Below are 19,078 nucleotides of genomic sequence, written 5' to 3'. Positions count from 1 at the left end.
GTTAGCTGCATGCAGCACACACACCCCATTTCCGAGGGACAGCTCAACGGTGCTCCCACTAGACATAAGTGCAGGCACGACCGACCATGTCCCTGCTGGAGTGGGGAGGGAGGGGTGGAACACCCAGTGCTGTAGGGGCAGATAGGGGGCGGTTTCTGAGCGTAGGTAGGAGCCCATTGGTTGCTGGTCACCTGGGCTCATGGTCAGAGGGAGGTATAAAAGGTGGGCACCATCTTAGATCTAGGTTCGTTCAGCCAGAGGAGAAGACAGGGAGTAGAGGCTCTGTAGGAGCTCTACTCCAGGAGGGCCTAGTGAGAGGCCGAGGAGGAGGTGAAGGGGAGCTGAGATTCTAGCTCATCTCAGCTCCAAGAGAAAGGAACAGAAAGGAACAGAACAGGAAAGAAAGAGAAGAAGAGACAGAGAAACAGAAGGGCTCAGGAACAAGAAGGTGGAAGGGACCCTAAGAACCCACGAGAATCCAGGGTGCAGGGTCAGGCAGATTAAGGGTACCGGATCCCAAGTTGGTGGAGGAGAAACAACCCTCAGCCAAAGACCGGTCGTCGTGATCATCTATTGGTGCGACACCTCATCAAACCTGCTAGGAAGGCACCATATAGGACAGCGGAGGACGGGGCCCACGTTTAACTGCACAAGTCCGCAGCAGCCGGACAAAAGTGGGTCACTGGTGAGGCAGGCCAGAGAAAGGATTAAAGGGGGTCCTGTGCCATGCTCCTGAACTGCCTGGGAGTTGACCGAGCCCCTCGCCTGGTGGACGCAGCACGGCTCGGGCGGTCACTGCCGACGGAAGTGACCCGGAACAAACGAACTGTGAGTAAAGACCCTGGACTGTAACTTGTTGTCCGTGTGCTCCTTGCTCCTCCGGCACTATCGGCACCGGGACTCTCACTACCATCACTCCCACCATCCACTACACTGCCCTGGGGCCGCACTCTTCCCGTGGGGAGTCACACTACCCTAGCTGCACACTTCATCAGCCCCAGCGGTCTGCATGCAGCGGCGGTTCCTAATAACCGCAATCCACGGGTGGCGTAGTCGGACATTATCTGAAGCACGTAGCAGACTACCAATGGTCTGACCACCCTGAGCCACGGAACCGGGTTGCCACTACTACTCCCATCGTTCCCCCTATTGCCCGGATCCGAGTACCCCACGGCCCAGGGGGCGAGTCACTAACATCAGAGGCAATAGACTGTTTTTATTCTCTCAAGAACCGTATTTTGGCCGCTCCAGCTTTGGGTACCCCTAATTATGAGCTCCCATTTACTCTGTACCTTCATGAACAAGCTGGACATGCAGCAGGAGTTTTAACTCAAACACACGGTGATAATCAGAGACCTGTTGCCTATTTTAGTGGCAGATTGGATGCGGTAGCCATAGGTGCACCATCCTGCGTACGTGCTCTGCATGCTGTTGGACAATTACTCCATAAATCTGCAGACATTGTTCTTGACCACCCGCTCACCGTTCTAACACCTCATGATGTCTACACTATATTGAATCAAGTGCAACCCGCTCACCTCTCAGCAGCACGTCATCTTAGGTTACAATGTGCACTGTTAATGCCTCCCAATGTTTCTTTACAGAGGTGTACTACCCTGAATCCAGCAACTTTGTTACCTCTCTCGGATCTAAAGGAGGAGTCAGGTACTGTGCTTTTTAAGGAAGATCCAAGAGAGGATGTTCCTCATGACTGTGTACAAATGATGGCACAAGAAACGGCAGGTTTACCTACTGTATTTGAACATGAATTACAAAATGCAGATTTTGAATTTTTTGTAGATGGATCCCGTCATCAGGACGATTCAGGTACCTTCCATACTGGATATGCAGTTGTCTCCCTCAATGCAGTAATCAAGGCAGAACCAATGCTCCCACACCAGTCGGCTCAAGAAGCTGAACTTAGGGCCCTAACCGAGGCCTGTAAACTAGCGGAAGGTAGTATTGTTAACATTTACACAGATTCTAGGTACGCATTCGGTATATCGCATGATTTTGGTCCAATATGGAAGTCAAGAGGTTTCCTGACGGCAGCAGGACACCCCATTAAGAATGCTGATGCGGTCCAGCAGTTACATAGTTACATAGTTACATAGTTTATAAGGCCGAAAAAAAGACAAGCGTCCATCCAGTTCAGCCTATTTCTTGTGCACTGCAGCTATTCCGCAGCGTTGATCCAGGGGAAGGCAAAAGAAAAAAAAACATGCGGTATAGGCCAATTTACATCATTGAGGAAAAATTCACTTCCCGACACCAATCTGGCAGTCAGATTAAATCCCTGGATTAATTAACTAAGCATAAGATGTAATTTTATTGTTCTCAAGAAAGGCGTCCAGGCCTCTCTTGAACTCATTAAGTGAGTTGGACATCACCACTTCCTCTCCCAGAGAGTTCCTGAGTCTCACGGCTCTGACCGTAAAGAATCCCCTTCTATGCTGGTGCAGGAACCTCCTTTCCTCCAGACGCATAGTGTGCCCCCTCGTCTTTGTCACCATCCTTGGTATAAACAGGTCATGGGAGAGATCTCTGTACTGCCCCCTGATGTATTTATACATGTTTATGAGGTCTCCCCTAAGCCTTCTCTTTTCCAACGTAAATAGGCCTAATTTTGACAACCTCTCTGGGTATTCTAGTCCCTCCATTCCCTTTATTACCTTAGTCGCCCTCCTTTGTACCCTCTCTAGCTCCAATATGTCTTTCCTGAGCACCGGAGCCCAGAACTGTGCACAATATTCTAAGTGCGGCCTTACCAGCGCTTTATACAGAGGAAGAACAATGCAACCCTTCCACTAGATCATTAATAAATATATTAAATAATATAGGGACCAAGACAGACCCTTTAGACAGTTATTATCATTAAGATATTCTACAATAGCATCTCTAAGAAATCCTTCAAACAATTTACCCACAATAGACGTTAAGCTGACTGGTCTATAGTTCCCAGGGTCACTTTTAGACCCCTTTTTGAATATTGGTACCACATTTGCTTGGCGCCAGTCTAGTGGGACAGTCCCTGTCCATAAAGAGTGCTTGAATATAAGATACAGCGGTCTGTCTATCGCATTACTTAATTCTTTTAGTACCCGGGGGTGTATGCCATCTGGGCCTGGTGACTTGTCTATTTTTGATATTATTTAGGCGTTTCTGAACTTCCTCCTGGGTTAGGTGGGTGATATTTAGCGGAGGGTTTACTTTATCACTCTGCATTTCCTCCGATAAATTGTTTTCTTTTGTGAAAACAGTGGAGAAGAAGCTATGGAGTAGGTTTGCTTTACCCTCATCGCCCTCTATGATTTTACCCAGGTGATTTTTCAATGGGCCAACTCCATCAGTTTTAATCCTTTTACTGTTTATATAGTTAAAGAACAGTTTGGGATTGGTTTTACTTTTCTTGGCAATTAGTCTCTCTGTCTCCTCTTTTGCTATTCTTATTTGTTTCTTACAGATTTTGTTTTTTTCCCTATAAGATATTAGCGCTTCCTCGCTGCCTTCTTGTTTAAGTTTACCGAAAGCCCTTTTTTTGTTTTTCATTGCCCTCTTGACGTCCTTATTTAGCCACATTGGCTTCCTCCTATTCCTAGCCCTTTTATTCCCATAAGGTATGTACCTTCTTACCTTCTACAGTGACTATGTAGGACTGTTTTGAAAATTTCCCATTTTCTATCCGTGCTCCTATTACTAAAGATACTATCCCAGTCTATAAGGTGAAGGGCATCTCTTAGCTGAAGTTCAGTGTTTTTGTGACTCCCTTGCTGGGCACCCTACTGAAGCACATGAGGAATTGTATAATGTTGTGGTCACTATTTCCCAGGTGCCCCCCGACCTGCACCTCAGTTATTCTGTCTGGCCTGTTAGTTAATATTAAGTCTAAAAGGGCCGTCCCTCTAGTTGGTTCCTGCACAAGTTGTGACAAATAATTGTCTTTGATAATTGACAGAAGCCTGTTTCCTTTCTGAGATCTACAGCTTTCTGTTTCCCAGTCTATATCGGGGTAGTTGAAGTCCCCCATAATAATCACCTTGTTATTTTTTGCTACTTCGTCTATTTGTCTCATTAACAGACTTTCCGTGGCTTCTGCTATATTTGGTGGTTTATAACAGACTCCTATGATAATTTTATTATTGTTTTTTGCCCCATTTATCTCCACCCAAAAGGACTCGACCTCCTCATTTCCCTCCCATATGTAGCACCCCGAGGACTCGGCTGCTACAGGGGTATTGCACCTCGAACCAGAGGTGTGGTATTCCACTCCCGGGTAAGGATGGAGTGTGGGACTGAGCTCAGATTGCTGCATGCACTACACTCATCCCATTTCCGGGGGACAGAACTACGGTACTCCCACCAGTTAGATGTGCAGGTACGACAGCGTCTGTCCCTGGCTGGAGTGGGAGGGGGGGAGGAACATCCCAGTAGTGTAGGGGCAGATAGGGGAGGGACTCTGGGCATAGAGTTCGGAGCCCATTGGGTGCTAGTCACCTGGGCTCACACATAGAGGGAGTATATATGGTGGGCACCATCTAGAGGCAGGGTGAGTTCTGAGGGAGAGTTCAGCCAGGAGGGCTGACAGGGAGCTGTGGCTCCGGCTGGGCCCAGCTCCAGGGCCAGGCCTATAGTGGAGAGAAGGAGGAAGAGAGGCCCAGAGACACAAGACAAGAGGGAACCCTGAGATCCCAGAAGTAAACCAGAAGGGTGAAGGGTTGGCAGAAAAGGGTACCGGAGCCCAAACTGGCAGAGGCAAAATATCCTTAGCCAGGAACCGGAGGTCGCGGACAAGCTTTGGCGCGACCCCTCACCATATCCACCAGGAAGGCAGACCACGCATAGGGTCAGGGAAGCCGGGAAAGGTTTCGCCACCAAAAGACCCGAGGGAGCCGGACATAGGTAGGTCCCTGGTGAGGACGGCCTGTAGGAAGGAAGAGAGGGGAGCTCAGGACCACGCTCTGGAACTGCCTGGGAGTTGGCCGAGTCCCGTACCTGGTGGACGCAGCACGGCTCGGGTGGTCACTCTTGGCCGAAGTGACCGGAGCAACACCTGTGAGTAAAAGCCTTGAAACTGCACCACACGTCTCTGAGCTTCCTTGCTGCACCATCACCACCACTATCATCTTCATCTGCTGCCCTGAGGCCATACCCCTCCCGTTGGGGGTTATACCATCTACGCTGCACAACCATATCACCGGCCTCAGCGGTCTGCCCTGCAGCGGCGGCCTCATAGCCGCAATCAACGGGTGGCGTAGTCGAACATTTTTAACATCTACAGCTACTACACCGTCACTCAGTTTGACACCCTGGGCACGGACCGGGTCACCGCCACGAGACTACTACTCCCATCGGATCCGGCTCCGGGTAAGCCCTCCCCCGTGCACGCGATGCCGCACGACACAGCAGGCCCAGGGGCGCGTCACATACATCCTCCCGTATTGTAGGCTTTAGACACGTCTTTACATATAGACAGACTCCACCCCCTTTCCGACTTATTCGATCCCTGCTCAACACACTGTAACCCTGTAAGTTAACTGCCCAGTCATAGCTTTCATCTAACCATGTCTCGGTTATTCCCACTATGTCATAGTTACCTGTAGATATTTCTGCTTCCAGTTCATCCATCTTGTTTGTCAGGCTCCTGGCATTTGCTAGCATGCAGTTTACATGATTTTGTTTTGTTCCAATCTTCTCCCTGTGGATTGTATTAGAAATTTTCTTACCTCCTTTCTAAGTATCTTGTCTTGGAACTTCTTTGTCGCACTTCATATCTTTCATTAGTATGTTCTCTGGCTGCATGTTCATGTCCGGCGTTTTTCTTCCCACCCCCTCTTCTTCTAGTTTAACGCCCTTCTGATGAGTGTTGCGAGTCTCCTGGCGAATGTGTGTTTCCCGGGTTTGTTGAGGTGTAGTCCATCTCTGGCAAGGAGTCCGTCATAGAGGTAATTCACACCGTGATCCAGGAATCCAAATCCTTGTTGTCTGCACCATCGTCTCAGCCAGTTGTTCACATCAAGGATCCTGTTCCATCTCCTGACGCCATGCCCGTCTACTGGAAGGATAGAAGAAAAAACTACCTGCGCATCCAGTTCTTTTACTTTCTTCCCCAATGCTTCAAAGTCCTTGCAGATTGTCGGTAGGTCCTTCTTTGTCGTGTCATTGGTGCCAACATGTATCAGAAGAAATGGGTGGACATCCTTGGAACTGATGAGCTTCGATATCCTATCGGTAACATCCTTGATCTTCGCCCCTGGGAGGCAGCATACTTCTCTTGCAGTTATGTCTGGTCTGCAGATAGCTGCTTCTGTTCCTCTCAGTAGTGAGTCTCCCACCACCACCACTCTTCTTCCCTTCTTGGCTGTCCTTTTTCTTGTCGCTTCTGGGTGTTTCTGGGTGCTCTTTTCTTTTTTGCTTGCTGGTAGTTCCTCATCCTTAGGTGTGCCATCTTCATCCTCCACAAGTCCTTGGAATCTGTTTCTCAGTTGTGTGGTTGGTGGTGTCTCCATGGTCTTCTTGCTTCTTTTGGTCACTTGCCTCCACTTGTCTGCCTCTGGAGGTTCTCTGACGCTTCCTTCACTTTCCGTGACCAGTAGTGACGCTTCTGTTCTGTCCAGGAAGTCTTCATTTTCCTTGATGAGTTTTAATGTCGCAATTCTTTCTTCCAGCCCCCGCACCTTTTCTTCTAAAAGAGCCAGTAGTCTACACTTCTGGCAGGTGAAGTTGGTTTCAGCTTCTGGTCGATCTGTGAACATGTAGCACATGTTGCAGCTCACCATGTAGGTTGTCACATCTGCCATGCTGCGCCTTGTCCCTGCTGACTTGATGTCTGTCTTCTTTCTTGTGATAACCTTGGATAAACAAATTAAACAAATACGCGCACCGCATAGGCGCGCGGTTTGGCGATGCTTTCCAAGCAGCTGGTCCCGGCTGTACCCAACGATCTTCTAGCTGAAGGAGACTCTTCGCTTTTCCCAGAAGGCACCTGGAATATGCAAATTGTCCTCTTCAAGCTTCAATCCCTGGTTTGGCGATGCTTTCCAAGCAGCTGGTCCCGGCTGTACCCAACGATCTTCTAGCTGAAGGAGACTCTTCGCTTTTCCCAGAAGGCACCTGGAATATGCAAATTGTCCTCTTCAAGCTTCAATCCCTGGTTAATTGATGCGCTACAACTACCTAAACAAGTAGCTGTCATAAAGGTAAGAGCACATACCAGACGCACCGACCAGGAAAGCAGAGGAAACGCGATGGCAGATGCAGCGGCAAAAACAGCAGCCTGTAAGCCGCAACAAGGGTCAACAGTATGTCAGATAAGTGCCCCTAAAAACCCCTTTGTGTCGGAGGACATCTTATCCCAAATGCAGGCTCAGGCTCAAAAGGAGGAGGTTGATAAGTGGTTAAAGGAAGGTGCATGCCTGAATGAAGCAAATGGGGTATGGGGGAAAGGGACACGACGATGCCTTCCAAGGGCACTGTACCCAGCAGCTGCCCAGATACTACATGGGCCGACACACCAATCTAAAACGGGTGTGATGAGTGTGATGCAGAAACATTGGGTGGCACCAGGATTCTCCACCTGTATTGAAAACCTGGTACAAGGGTGCATGATATGTGCTACACATAATCAGGGCAGAGTAGTTAAAACACCACCCAAACACACCCCCCGGCCCCTCTATCCATTCCAGAGACTGCAAATTGATTATATTCAGCTGCCAAAGTCAGGATCATGGGAATATGTGTTGGTCTGTATTGATTTGCTCTCAGGATGGCCAGAGGCTTTCCCGATTGCCAAAGCCACGGCTGCGGCAACCGCAAAGAAACTGCTTGCGGAGGTGGTCTGCAGGTATGGGGTACCAGAGGTAATTGAGAGTGACAGAGGTACACACTTCACAGGTGAAATAATGAATGAAGTCATGTCAGCTCTAGGAATTCAACAAGCATTCCATACCCCGTATCACCCACAAAGTAGTGGTAAAGTGGAAAGACTGAATGGGACATTGAAATTAAAAATTCAGAAAGCCATGGCTGAGACAGGAAAACCATGGCCGGACTGTTTACCACTTGCTCTGTTTTCAGTAAGATACACGCCTAATAGAAAGACTGGACTCTCTCCATATGAGATATTGTTTGGCAACGTACCCAGCCTAGGGTGTTTCTATCCGCAAGCATTAGAAATGAACAACCATGTGCTAAGTTCCTATGTGAGGGCTTTACACAAAAAGATTAAGCAAGTACATGATAATGTCTTCAGTTCTCTTCCAGATCCAGATCAAGACTCTAGCAGCCATACGCTGCAACCTGGAGACTGGGTGGTTATAAAAAGACACGTGAGGAAAAGCCTAGATCCACGGTTTGACGGACCCTTTCAAGTTCTGCTGACCACAAGTACAGCCGTTAAGCTAGAGGGAAAAGAGACCTGGATCCACGCGTCCCATTGCAAAAAGATACTAGGAGAACCAGTGGACAAAGAATGATGACATTGTTTATACTTACCTGCATACTTGCGACCACAGGTGCAAGGACTAGGTTAGGCACCATGGATGGAGACGACAATAGATTCATTAGACACCATCTTGCTCTAATCGATGGACTAAAGGAGCAAAACCAGACCATTGCTAATTGTTGGATATGTACACATGCCCCTGTGATGTCCACTAGCATACCCTTTCTCGCTGTCCCAGTCTCATGGGAAGAGATAAACTTTTGAGTGAACTGTTCAGATACTTTGGCCAATAATTCCACACAGAGATTTTCCTTTCTAAATCCCGCAAATTGGTTTAAAGGTATTGGTGGGTGGTTGGCTGGTATAGTACAAGCTATTTTACAGGTTTTGCTAATGTGTCTTGCGGTTTATTTGGTTTTTAAGCTTTTTTTAATGTGTATTCAGCGCTGTACTAAAAGAAAACATAGAAATTCGTATTGATAAATGAAGGAACAAAAGGATGGAATGTTATAGCAGAAGATGGAGTCCCTCAAGTTTAAAGGCCCCATCTATGCTATATAAGTCTGACAGTTATTTTAGGTGAAAACAACAGCTATGAATGTTCCTTCTTGTATCAATAGCGTGTCCTTGCTAAAAAGATAACGTGATTCTCCCTGGCCTTCTTGTAGCAATAATGTGTTCTTGCAGAAAGATGAAATGACCTTGCTAACTAGATAAGTCTAATTAAATATTTTAAAGCATACAGAAACTAGCTTTTTTCGCTTGTTCAGCTAAACTGTATAATCGAACCATATATGGCAAATCCGTTTCCTGCCTTTAGGGTGTATATTAGCCCTGTGTTTTGTAATAAAGTTTTTAGAGTATGTTTAGACACAAACATCCTGTCCTGTGTCTTCATTCTCTCCGAGCTCGTAATCCAAAGGATAGAAGACCCAAAATTCAGTGACGACAGCTGGCGCCTCGAACAGGGACCTTGAGTTAATCTACCCAAGGGTGCTCGACCGGTCCGAGACGTGGGACGAGTGAAGCTCTCTGTTGGTGATATATACAGCGCTGAGGTAAGAATAACTGTTATATTCTACCTAATTATATCACTGCATAGAAGAGACTCCCTCACCCCTGAGCGGTCGGCTCCCCAGGTAATTCAACAGATTGTTGCCTGGCTCAGGTCCCTTTGAACCAGTAGAATCCCTCAGATAAATTGACAGTCCTGCCTTCTATCCTTTGGAGAATTTAAGAATGAAAGTATGGATCCGATGATTGTGTTGTGGATGTGTCCCGGGATTGATGTTTTTGGTCTGTTTTTCTGGTTGGCGTATAAGTCCTAGAGAGGCTAGTAGTGGAATGGTTCAGAAACCTTTGTGGCCCATTGTCTAAGTGACCATTGTCTAAGTGACTGAGGAGTCTCTTCTAGGTGAGGAGAACCAAAAAAAATGGGGAACCAAAATGCCAAGGAAGGCATTATAGCCAAAGACTTAGTGGTACGCAGAGAAGGGAAACAGGCACTGATTGGAATTGACAAAATATTGTGTAAAGCGGGAATGAATGAGAATGGAGAGATGAATGGAGAGAAATGGAAATCCTTCTTTAACTCCTATCATGGATGGCTGAAAGATAAGGGTCTGTTAGGGACAGTAGATGTATGGATGAATGCATGCGCTTATTTTGAAGGAAAGATTGAAGAATTAGGAGACGGACGTTACAGACTGACAAAAACTGGAATGACAGATTTTCCTCCCTGTCCGCTCCCGACGTCACTCCCACCCCAGTACCAGAATTCCCAGGAACCTAAATGTTGGGTTTGCCCCAGATGTGGACATCAGAATCCCTTGACAGTAGACATCTGTGTGGCATGTGGAGGACCGAGACCCCACCCAGCTAGACAATTCCCAATGAGGACGGTAGTTGTGCCAGGAGCACCGGGAGCAGCAGCAGCAGCAGCAGCAGGGGGGATGCAATGGTTCCAGGTCAGGAAGCTCGTACAATGTTAATGTATAGACCATGGAGTCCTTCAGAGCAGTTGGCACTGATCTCCCAGCTGCCAGATCCATCCCAGTCCCCTATGGGTTTTGCTAGAATGATCACCACCATACAGTGTACGTACCATGCCACTAGAATAGATCTGCAGGGGGTAATTAAGGGAAAATTGGCAGATGAAGCCCGCTATGATAGGTTGATAGATGAGACAAAAAAACAGTATGCCAATAGGACCGGACTCGTAGATGCAGAATCTAATGATGCAGCAGCTGGAGTCCTATTCGCAGCAGCGTTGGTAAAAACATGTCAAGACAGGCAAGCAGAAAAGCAAGTTACACTAGAAGATAGAGTGCAGGGAAAGGAGGAAGATCCTAAGGATTATTTCTATGCACTAAAGAAAACCTGGTCAGAAATGGGGTTCAACCCCGGGAATAAGACTAGTGAGAGGGTATTAGCAAGTGCTTTCATGAATGGACTAAAGAAAGAGATTGCAGAGAAGGTAAAAGCAAGTAGACCGGACTGGAGATCAGTGAAGGCAGAAGATTTAGCTAGAATAGCTCAGGGGGCACAGCATGACATAGCACAGGCAAAAAGAGCTGCCAGAATTCATATAGTAGAGACGACCCCCAGAAACAACAGAGGCAGAGGACGGACTGAAGGAGGAGGACAGAAACTGTGTTACGGATGTAAAAAGCCAGGACATTTTAGAAAGAACTGTAGGACCAACCCGTATCCAAATGCTCAGAGTACGGGTCCTCCAGCCGACCAAACAACGCCCCCATAGGATGAGGGTAGCTTGCACATGAACCCCCTCATCTCCTTACCCCCAACTCCCAGTTGTATAGTGCAGGTGAACCTACCAGGGGGACATGAAATCGATTTCCAAGTAGATATGGGGGCCGACAATTCAGTAATTACGCAAGGTGATTGGCCATATACTGACACTGATTTTTCACATCATGTCATTGCCACCCCCTTCAATTCCCCGTCTGTCCTGCTCCCTGTCACTAAAAGAATTCCCCTGCAAATTCAAGGAGCTACTGTACATAGCCAGCTCATGGTATCGCCCCGAGGCCAATGTAACCTTTTGGGAAATGATGTGTTGTCCCAATTACAAGAACATATTGAGTATCATCCCGATGGCACTGTCACCATGACCCCAGGTTTAAAACCAAGTACCCTTTGCAAAATTATGTCACTAGATATTGCCAGTATAGAAGAGACAAATGAGTTTCCCCCGATATTGGAGCAGGCTGTACCACATGATTTTTGGGCCTCAGACAAAACAGATGTTGGTAGGTTAAGAGTTCAACCAGTAATTGTGAAATTAAAACCAGGAGCCATCTTGCCTCAACAGAGGCAGTATCCCCTTAGCTCGGCTCAGGAGAATGCCATAGCCCAGCAGGTCCAAAAATTACTACAGAGAGGAGTCCTAGTCAAAACCCAGTCCCCTTGCAACACTCCCCTGTTCCCAGTAAAGAAAAAGAGCGTGCCAGTACAACCAGCCGCATATAGAATGGTCCATGACCTCCGGTTGGTTAACAAAGCCACAGAACTTCTAACACCTGTTGTGCCCAACCCGCATACTCTTCTGTGACAGATACCTTCTAACTCTCTTTGCTTTTCAGTGGTTGATTTGGCAAATGCATTTTTCAGTGTACCATTACATCCTGACTGCCAGTACCTGTTTGCTTTCACATTCCAGGGTAGTCAATATACATGGACAGTGTTGCCACAGGGTGCCCAGAATTCACCCACAATGTACACTGCAAGTCTGCAGGAAATACTGGAGGGATGGTCTGAACCACATATCGTTGTTTTGCAATATGTCGATGACCTGCTCATTTGTGCCCCCTCCAGGAAACAATGTTATAGTGCAACTATATCGCTTATGTTGTTTCTCTATCACGCTGGCTGCAAGGCATCGAAAGATAAGCTTCAGTTTTGTAAATCTTCAGTCACCTTTTTGGGACATTGCATTACACCAGGAGCCCGTCATTTAACAAATGCACGCAAACAAGCAGTACAGGCATTCACCGTCCCCATTAATGTTGCAGCCCTCAGAACTTTTCTTGGACTTGTTTCCTATTGCAGACAGTGGATTCATGCCGTCTCTGTTTTAATGCAGCCCCTCTATGACTGTCTTACTCCAACACCTTTTGTACTAACATCAGAGGCAATAGACTGTTTTTATTCTCTCAAGAACCGTATTTTGGACGCTCCAGCTTTGGGTACCCCTAATTATGAGCTCCCATTTACTCTGTACCTTCATGAACAAGCTGGACATGCAGCAGGAGTTTTAACTCAAACACACGGTGATAATCAGAGACCTGTTGCCTATTTTAGTGGCAGATTGGATGCGGTAGCCAGAGGTGCACCATCCTGCGTACGTGCTCTGCATGCTGTTGGACTAGATAAGTCTAATTAAATATTTTAAAGCATACAGAAACTAGCTTTTTCGCTTGTTCAGCTAAACTGTATAATCGAACCATATATGGCAAATCCGTTTCCTGCCTTTAGGGTGTATATTAGCTCCATAAATCTGCAGACATTGTTCTTGACCACCTGCTCACCGTTCTAACACATCATGATGTCTACACTATATTGAATCAAGTGCAACCCGCTCACCTCTCAGCAGCACGTCATCTTAGGTTACAATGTGCACTGTTAATGCCTCCCAATGTTTCTTTACAGAGGTGTACTACCCTGAATCCACCAACTTTGTTACCTCTCTCGGATCTAAAGGAGGAGTCAGGTACTGTGCTTTTTAAGGAAGATCCAAGAGAGGATGTTCCTCATGACTGTGTACAAATGATGGCACAAGAAACGGCAGGTTTACCTACTGTATTTGAACATGAATTACAAAATGCAGATTTTGAATTTTTTGTAGATGGATCCCGTCATCAGGACGATTCAGGTGCCTTCCATACTGGATATGCAGTTGTCTCCCTCAATGCAGTAATCAAGGCAGAACCAATGCTCCCACACCAGTCGGCTCAAGAAGCTGAACTTAGGGCCCTAACCGAGGCCTGTAAACTAGCGGAAGGTAGTATTGTTAACATTTACACAGATTCTAGGTACGCATTCGGTATATCGCATGATTTTGGTCCAATATGGAAGTCAAGAGGTTTCCTGACGGCAGCAGGACACCCCATTAAGAATGCTGATGCGGTCCAGCAGTTACATAGTTACATAGTTTATAAGGTCGAAAAAAAGACAAGCGTCCATCCAGTTCAGCCTATTTCTTGTGCACTGCAGCTATTCCGCAGCGTTGATCCAGGGGAAGGCAAAAAACAAACAAACATGCGGTATAGGCCAATTTACATCATTGAGGAAAGATTCACTTCCCGACACCAATCTGGCAGTCAGATTAAATCCCTGGATTAATTAACTAAGCATAAGATGTAATTTTATTGTTCTCAAGAAAGGCGTCCAGGCCTCTCTTGAACTCATTAACTGAGTGGGACATCACCACTTCCTCTCCCAGAGAGTTCCAGAGTCTCACGGCTCTGACCGTAAAGAATCCCCTTCTATGCTGGTGCAGGAACCTCCTTTCCTCCAGACGCATAGTGTGCCCCCTCGTCTTTGTCACCATCCTTGGTATAAACAGGTCATGGGAGAGATCTCTGTACTGCCCCCTGATGTATTTATACATGTTTATGAGGTCTCCCCTAAGCCTTCTCTTTTCCAACGTAAATAGGCCTAATTTTGACAACCTCTCTGGGTATTCTAGTCCCTCCATTCCCTTTATTACCTTAGTCGCCCTCCTTTGTACCCTCTCTAGCTCCAATATGTCTTTCCTGAGCACCGGAGCCCAGAACTGTGCACAATATTCTAAGTGCGGCCTTACCAGCGCTTTATACAGAGGAAGAACAATGTTCTCATCATATGCCCCTATTCCTCTTCTGATGCATGTCATGACTCTATTTGCCTTCGCAGCTGCTGCCTGACACTGGGCACTCCAATTTAATTTGCTATTAACCAAGACGCCCAGGTTCTTCTCCATGTCAGATTTCCCCAACGGTTTCCCATTTAATATGTATGGGTGACTGCTGTTTTTCTTTCCCATGTGCATGACCTTACATTTATCGGCATTGAACCCCATTTGCCATTTTTTGGCCCAACTCCCCAATTTATCTAAATCCTCCTGTAGCTGTGCCCTATCCTCATCTGTATTAACTACTTTACAAAGTTTAGTATCATCTGCAAATATTGCTATTTTACTATGCAACCCTTCCACTAGATCATTAATAAATATATTAAATAATATAGGGCCCAAGACAGACCCTTGAGGCACCCCGCTAGTAACCCTGACACCCCCTGAGCTTACTCCATTGATAACCACCCTCTGCTTTCTATCACTCAGCCAGCTATTTACCCACTTGCACACATTATCCCCCAGACCAAGCATTCTCATTTTATAGACCAACCTTTTGTGTGGCACGGTATCAAACGCTTTGGAGAAGTCAAGGTATACAACATCCACTGACTCTCCCCGGTCCAGCTGTGAGCTCACCTCCTCGTAGAAGGCCATCAGGAGCGATCCCTCATGAATCCATGTTGATATGGAGTTAGACAGTTATTATCATTAAGATATTCTACAATAGCATCTCTAAGAAATCCTTCAAACAATTTACCCACAACAGATGTTAAGCTGACTGCTCTATAGTTCCCAGGGTCACTTTTAGACCCCTTTTTGAATATTGGTACCACATTTGCTTGTCGCCAGTCTAGTGGGACAGTCCCTGTCCATAAAGAGTGCTTGAATATAAGATACAGCGGCCTGTCTATCACATTACTTAATTCTTTTAGTACCCGGGGGTGTATGCCATCTGGGCCTGGTGACTTGTCTATTTTGATATTATTTAGGCGTTTCTGAGCTTCCTCCTGGGTTAGGTGGGTGATATTTAGCGGAGGGTTTACTTTATCACTCTGCATTTCCTCCGATAAATTGTTTTCTTTTGTGAAAACAGTGGAGAAGAAGCTATTGAGTAGGTTTGCTTTACCCTCATCGCCCTCTATGATTTTACCCAGGTTATTTTTCAATGGGCCAACTCCATCAGTTTTAATCCTTTTACTGTTTATATAGTTAAAGAACAGTTTGGGATTGGTTTTACTTTTCTTAGCAATTAGTCTCTCTGTCTCCTCTTTTGCTATTCTTATTTGTTTCTTACAGATTTTGTTTTTTTCCCTATAAGATATTAGCGCTTCCTCGCTGCCTTCTTGTTTAAGTTTACCGAAAGCCCTTTTTTTGTTTTTCATTGCCCTCTTGACGTCCTTATTTAGCCACATTGGCTTCCTCCTATTCCTAGCCCTTTTATTCCCATAAGGTATGGACCTTCTACAGTGACTATGTAGGACTGTTTTGAAAATTTCCCATTTTCTATCCGTGCTCCTATTACTGAAGATACTATCCCAGTCTATAAGGTGAAGGGCATCTCTTAGCTGAAGTTCAGTGTTTTTGTGACTCCCTTGCTGGGCACCTACTGAAGCACATGTGGAATTGTATAATGTTGGGGTCACTATTTCCCAGGTGCCCCCCGACCTGCACCTCAGTTATTCTGTCTGGCCTGTTAGTTAATATTAAGTCTAAAAGGGCCGTCCCTCTAGTTGGTTCCTGCACAAGTTGTGACAAATAATTGTCTTTGATAATTGACAGAAACCTGTTTCCTTTCTGAGATCTACAGCTTTCTGTTTCCCAGTCTATATCGGGGTAGTTGAAGTCCCCCATAATAATCACCTGGTTATTTTTTGCTACTTCGTCTATTTGTCTCATTAATAGACTTTCCGTGGCTTCTGCTATATTTGGTGGTTTATAACAGACTCCTATGATAATTTTATTCTTGTTTTTTGCCCCATGTATCTCCACCCATAAGGACTCGACCTCCTCATGTCCCTCCCATACATCCTCCCGTATTGTAGGCTTTAGACACGTCTTTACATATAGACAGACTCCACCCCCTTTCCGACTTATTCGATCCCTTCTAAACAGACTGTAACCCTGTAAGTTAACTGCCCAGTCATAGCTTTCATCTAACCATGTCTCGGTTATTCCCACTATGTCATAGTTACCTGTAGATATTTCTGCTTCCAGTTCATCCATCTTGTTTGTCAGGCTCCTGGCATTTGCTAGCATGCAGTTTACATGATTTTGTTTTGTTCCAATCTTCTCCCTGTGGATTGTATTAGACATTTTCTTACCTCCCTTCCAAGTATCTTGTCTTGGACCTTCTTTGTCGCACTTCATATCTTTCATTAGTATGTTCTCTGGTTGCATGTTCGTGTCCGGCGTTTTTCTTCCCATCCCCTCTTCTTCTAGTTTAACGCCCTCCTGATGAGTGTTGCGAGTCTCCTGGCGAATGTGTGTTTCCCGGGTTTGTTGAGGTGTAGTCCGTCTAGTCCTCCATATAGTATAATGCATCACATAGTGCTCCATATAATGTACAGCACAGCTCAGTCATCCATGTAGCATGATGCACAGACCATAGTCCTCCATATAGTATATGTCAACTACAGCGATGGTCAGTAAGGATCACCCCAGAGGCTGACTCACCCACAGGGGTGTTATCCCCACGGGTGCATGTCCCCTGCAGCAGTGCTCAGTAAGTATCACCCCAGAGGCTGACTCACCCACAGTGGTGTCATCCCCATGGGTGCATGTCACCTGCAGCGGTGCTCAGTAAGGATCACCCCAGAGGCTGACTCACTCACAGAGGTGTCATCCCCATGGATGCATTTCACCTGCAGCGGTGCTCAGTAAGGATCACCCCAGAGGCTGACTCACACACAGGGGTGTCATCCTCACGGGTGCATGTCACCTGCGGCAGTGCTCAGTAAGGATCAACCCAGAGGCTGACTCACTCACAGAGGTGTCATCCCCATTGGTGCATGTCACCTGCAGCGGTGCTCAGTAAGGATCACCCCAAAGGCTGACTCAATCACAGGGGTGTCATCCCCATGGGTGCATGTCACCTGAAGCAGTGCTCAGTAAGGATCACCCCAGAGGCTGACTCACCCACAGTGGTGTCATCCCCATGGGTGCATGTCACCTGCAGCGGTGCTCAGTAAGGATCACCCCAGAGGCTGACTCACTCACAGAGGTGTCATCCCCATGGGTGCATGTCACCTGCAGCGGTGCTCAGTAAGGATCACCCCAGAGGCTGACTTACTCACAGGGGTGTCATCCCCATGGGTACATATCAACTGCAGCGGTGCTCAGTTAGGATCACCCCAGAGGCTGACTCACTCACAGAGGTGGCATCCCCATGGGTGCATGTCATCTGCAGCGGTGCTCAGTAAGGATCACCCCAGAGGCTGACTCACTCATAGAGGTGTCATCCCCATGGGTGCATGTCACCTGCAGCGGTGCTCAGTAAGGATCACCCCAGAGGCTGACTCACTCACAGGGGTGTCATCCCCATGGGTACATGTCAACTGCAGCGGTGCTCAGTTAGGATCACCCCAGAGGCAGACTCACTCAGAGCGGTGTCATCCCCATGGGTGCATGTCACCTGCAGCCCTGCTCAGTAAGGATCACCCCAGAGGATGACTCACTCACAGGAGTGTCATCCCCATTGGTGCATGTCTCCTGCGGCAGTGCTCAGTAAGAATCACTCCAGAGGCTGACTCACTCACAGGGGTGTCATCCCCATGGGTGCATGTCACCTGCAGCACTGCTCAGTAAGGATCACCCCAGAGGCTGACTCACTCACAGTGGTGTCATCCTCACGGGTGCATGTCACCTGCGGCAGTGCTCAGTAAGGATCATTCCAGAGGCTGTCTCACCCACAGAGGTGTCATCCCCATGGGTGCATGTCACCTGCAGCGATGGTCAGTAAGGATCACCCCAGAGGCTTACTCACCCACAGAGGTGTCATCCCCACGGGTGCATGTCAAAGGCAGTGGTGCTCAGTAAGGATCACCCCAGAGGCTGACTCACCCACGGAGGTGTCATTCCCATGGGTGCATGTCACCTGCAGCGGTGCTCAGTTAGGATCACCCCAGATGCTGACTCACTCACAGGGGTGTCATCCCCATTGGTGCATGTCACCTGCGGCAGTGCTCAGTTAGGATCACCCCAGATGCTGACTCACTCACAGGGGTGTCATCCCCATGGGTGCATTTCACCTGCAGCTGTGCTCAGTAAGGATCACCCCAGAGGATGACTCACTCACAGGGGTGTCATCCCCATGGGTGCATGTCACCTGCAGCAATGGTCAGTAAGGATCACCCCAGAGATTGACTCACTCACAGAGGTGTCATCCCCATGGGTGCATGTCACCTGCATCTGTGCTCAGTAAGGATCACCCCAGAGCCTGACTCACTCACAGAGGTGTCATGACCATGGGTGCATGTCACCTGCAGCAGTGTTCAGTAAGGATCACCCCAGAGGCTGACTCACCCAGAGAGGTGTCATACCAAAGGGTGCCTGTCACCTTCAGTGGTGCTCAGTAAGGATCATCCCAGAGGCTGGCTCACCCACAGGGTTGTCACCGCCATGGGTGCATGTCACCTACAGGAGTGCTCAGTAAGGATCAACCCAGAGGCTAACTCACTCACAGAGGTGTCATCCCCATGGGTGCATGTCACCTGAAGCAGTGCTCAGTAAGGATCACCCCAGAGGCTGACTCACCCACAGTGGTGTCATCCCCGTGGGTGCAT

The sequence above is a fragment of the Phyllobates terribilis genome, unplaced genomic scaffold, assembly GCF_046119375.1.
Source record: "Phyllobates terribilis strain yellow unplaced genomic scaffold, ASM4611937v1 Scaffold_417__1_contigs__length_1623298, whole genome shotgun sequence".
Taxonomy (NCBI): Eukaryota; Metazoa; Chordata; class Amphibia; order Anura; family Dendrobatidae; genus Phyllobates; species Phyllobates terribilis.
Note: the sequence above shows the minus strand (reverse complement) of the source record.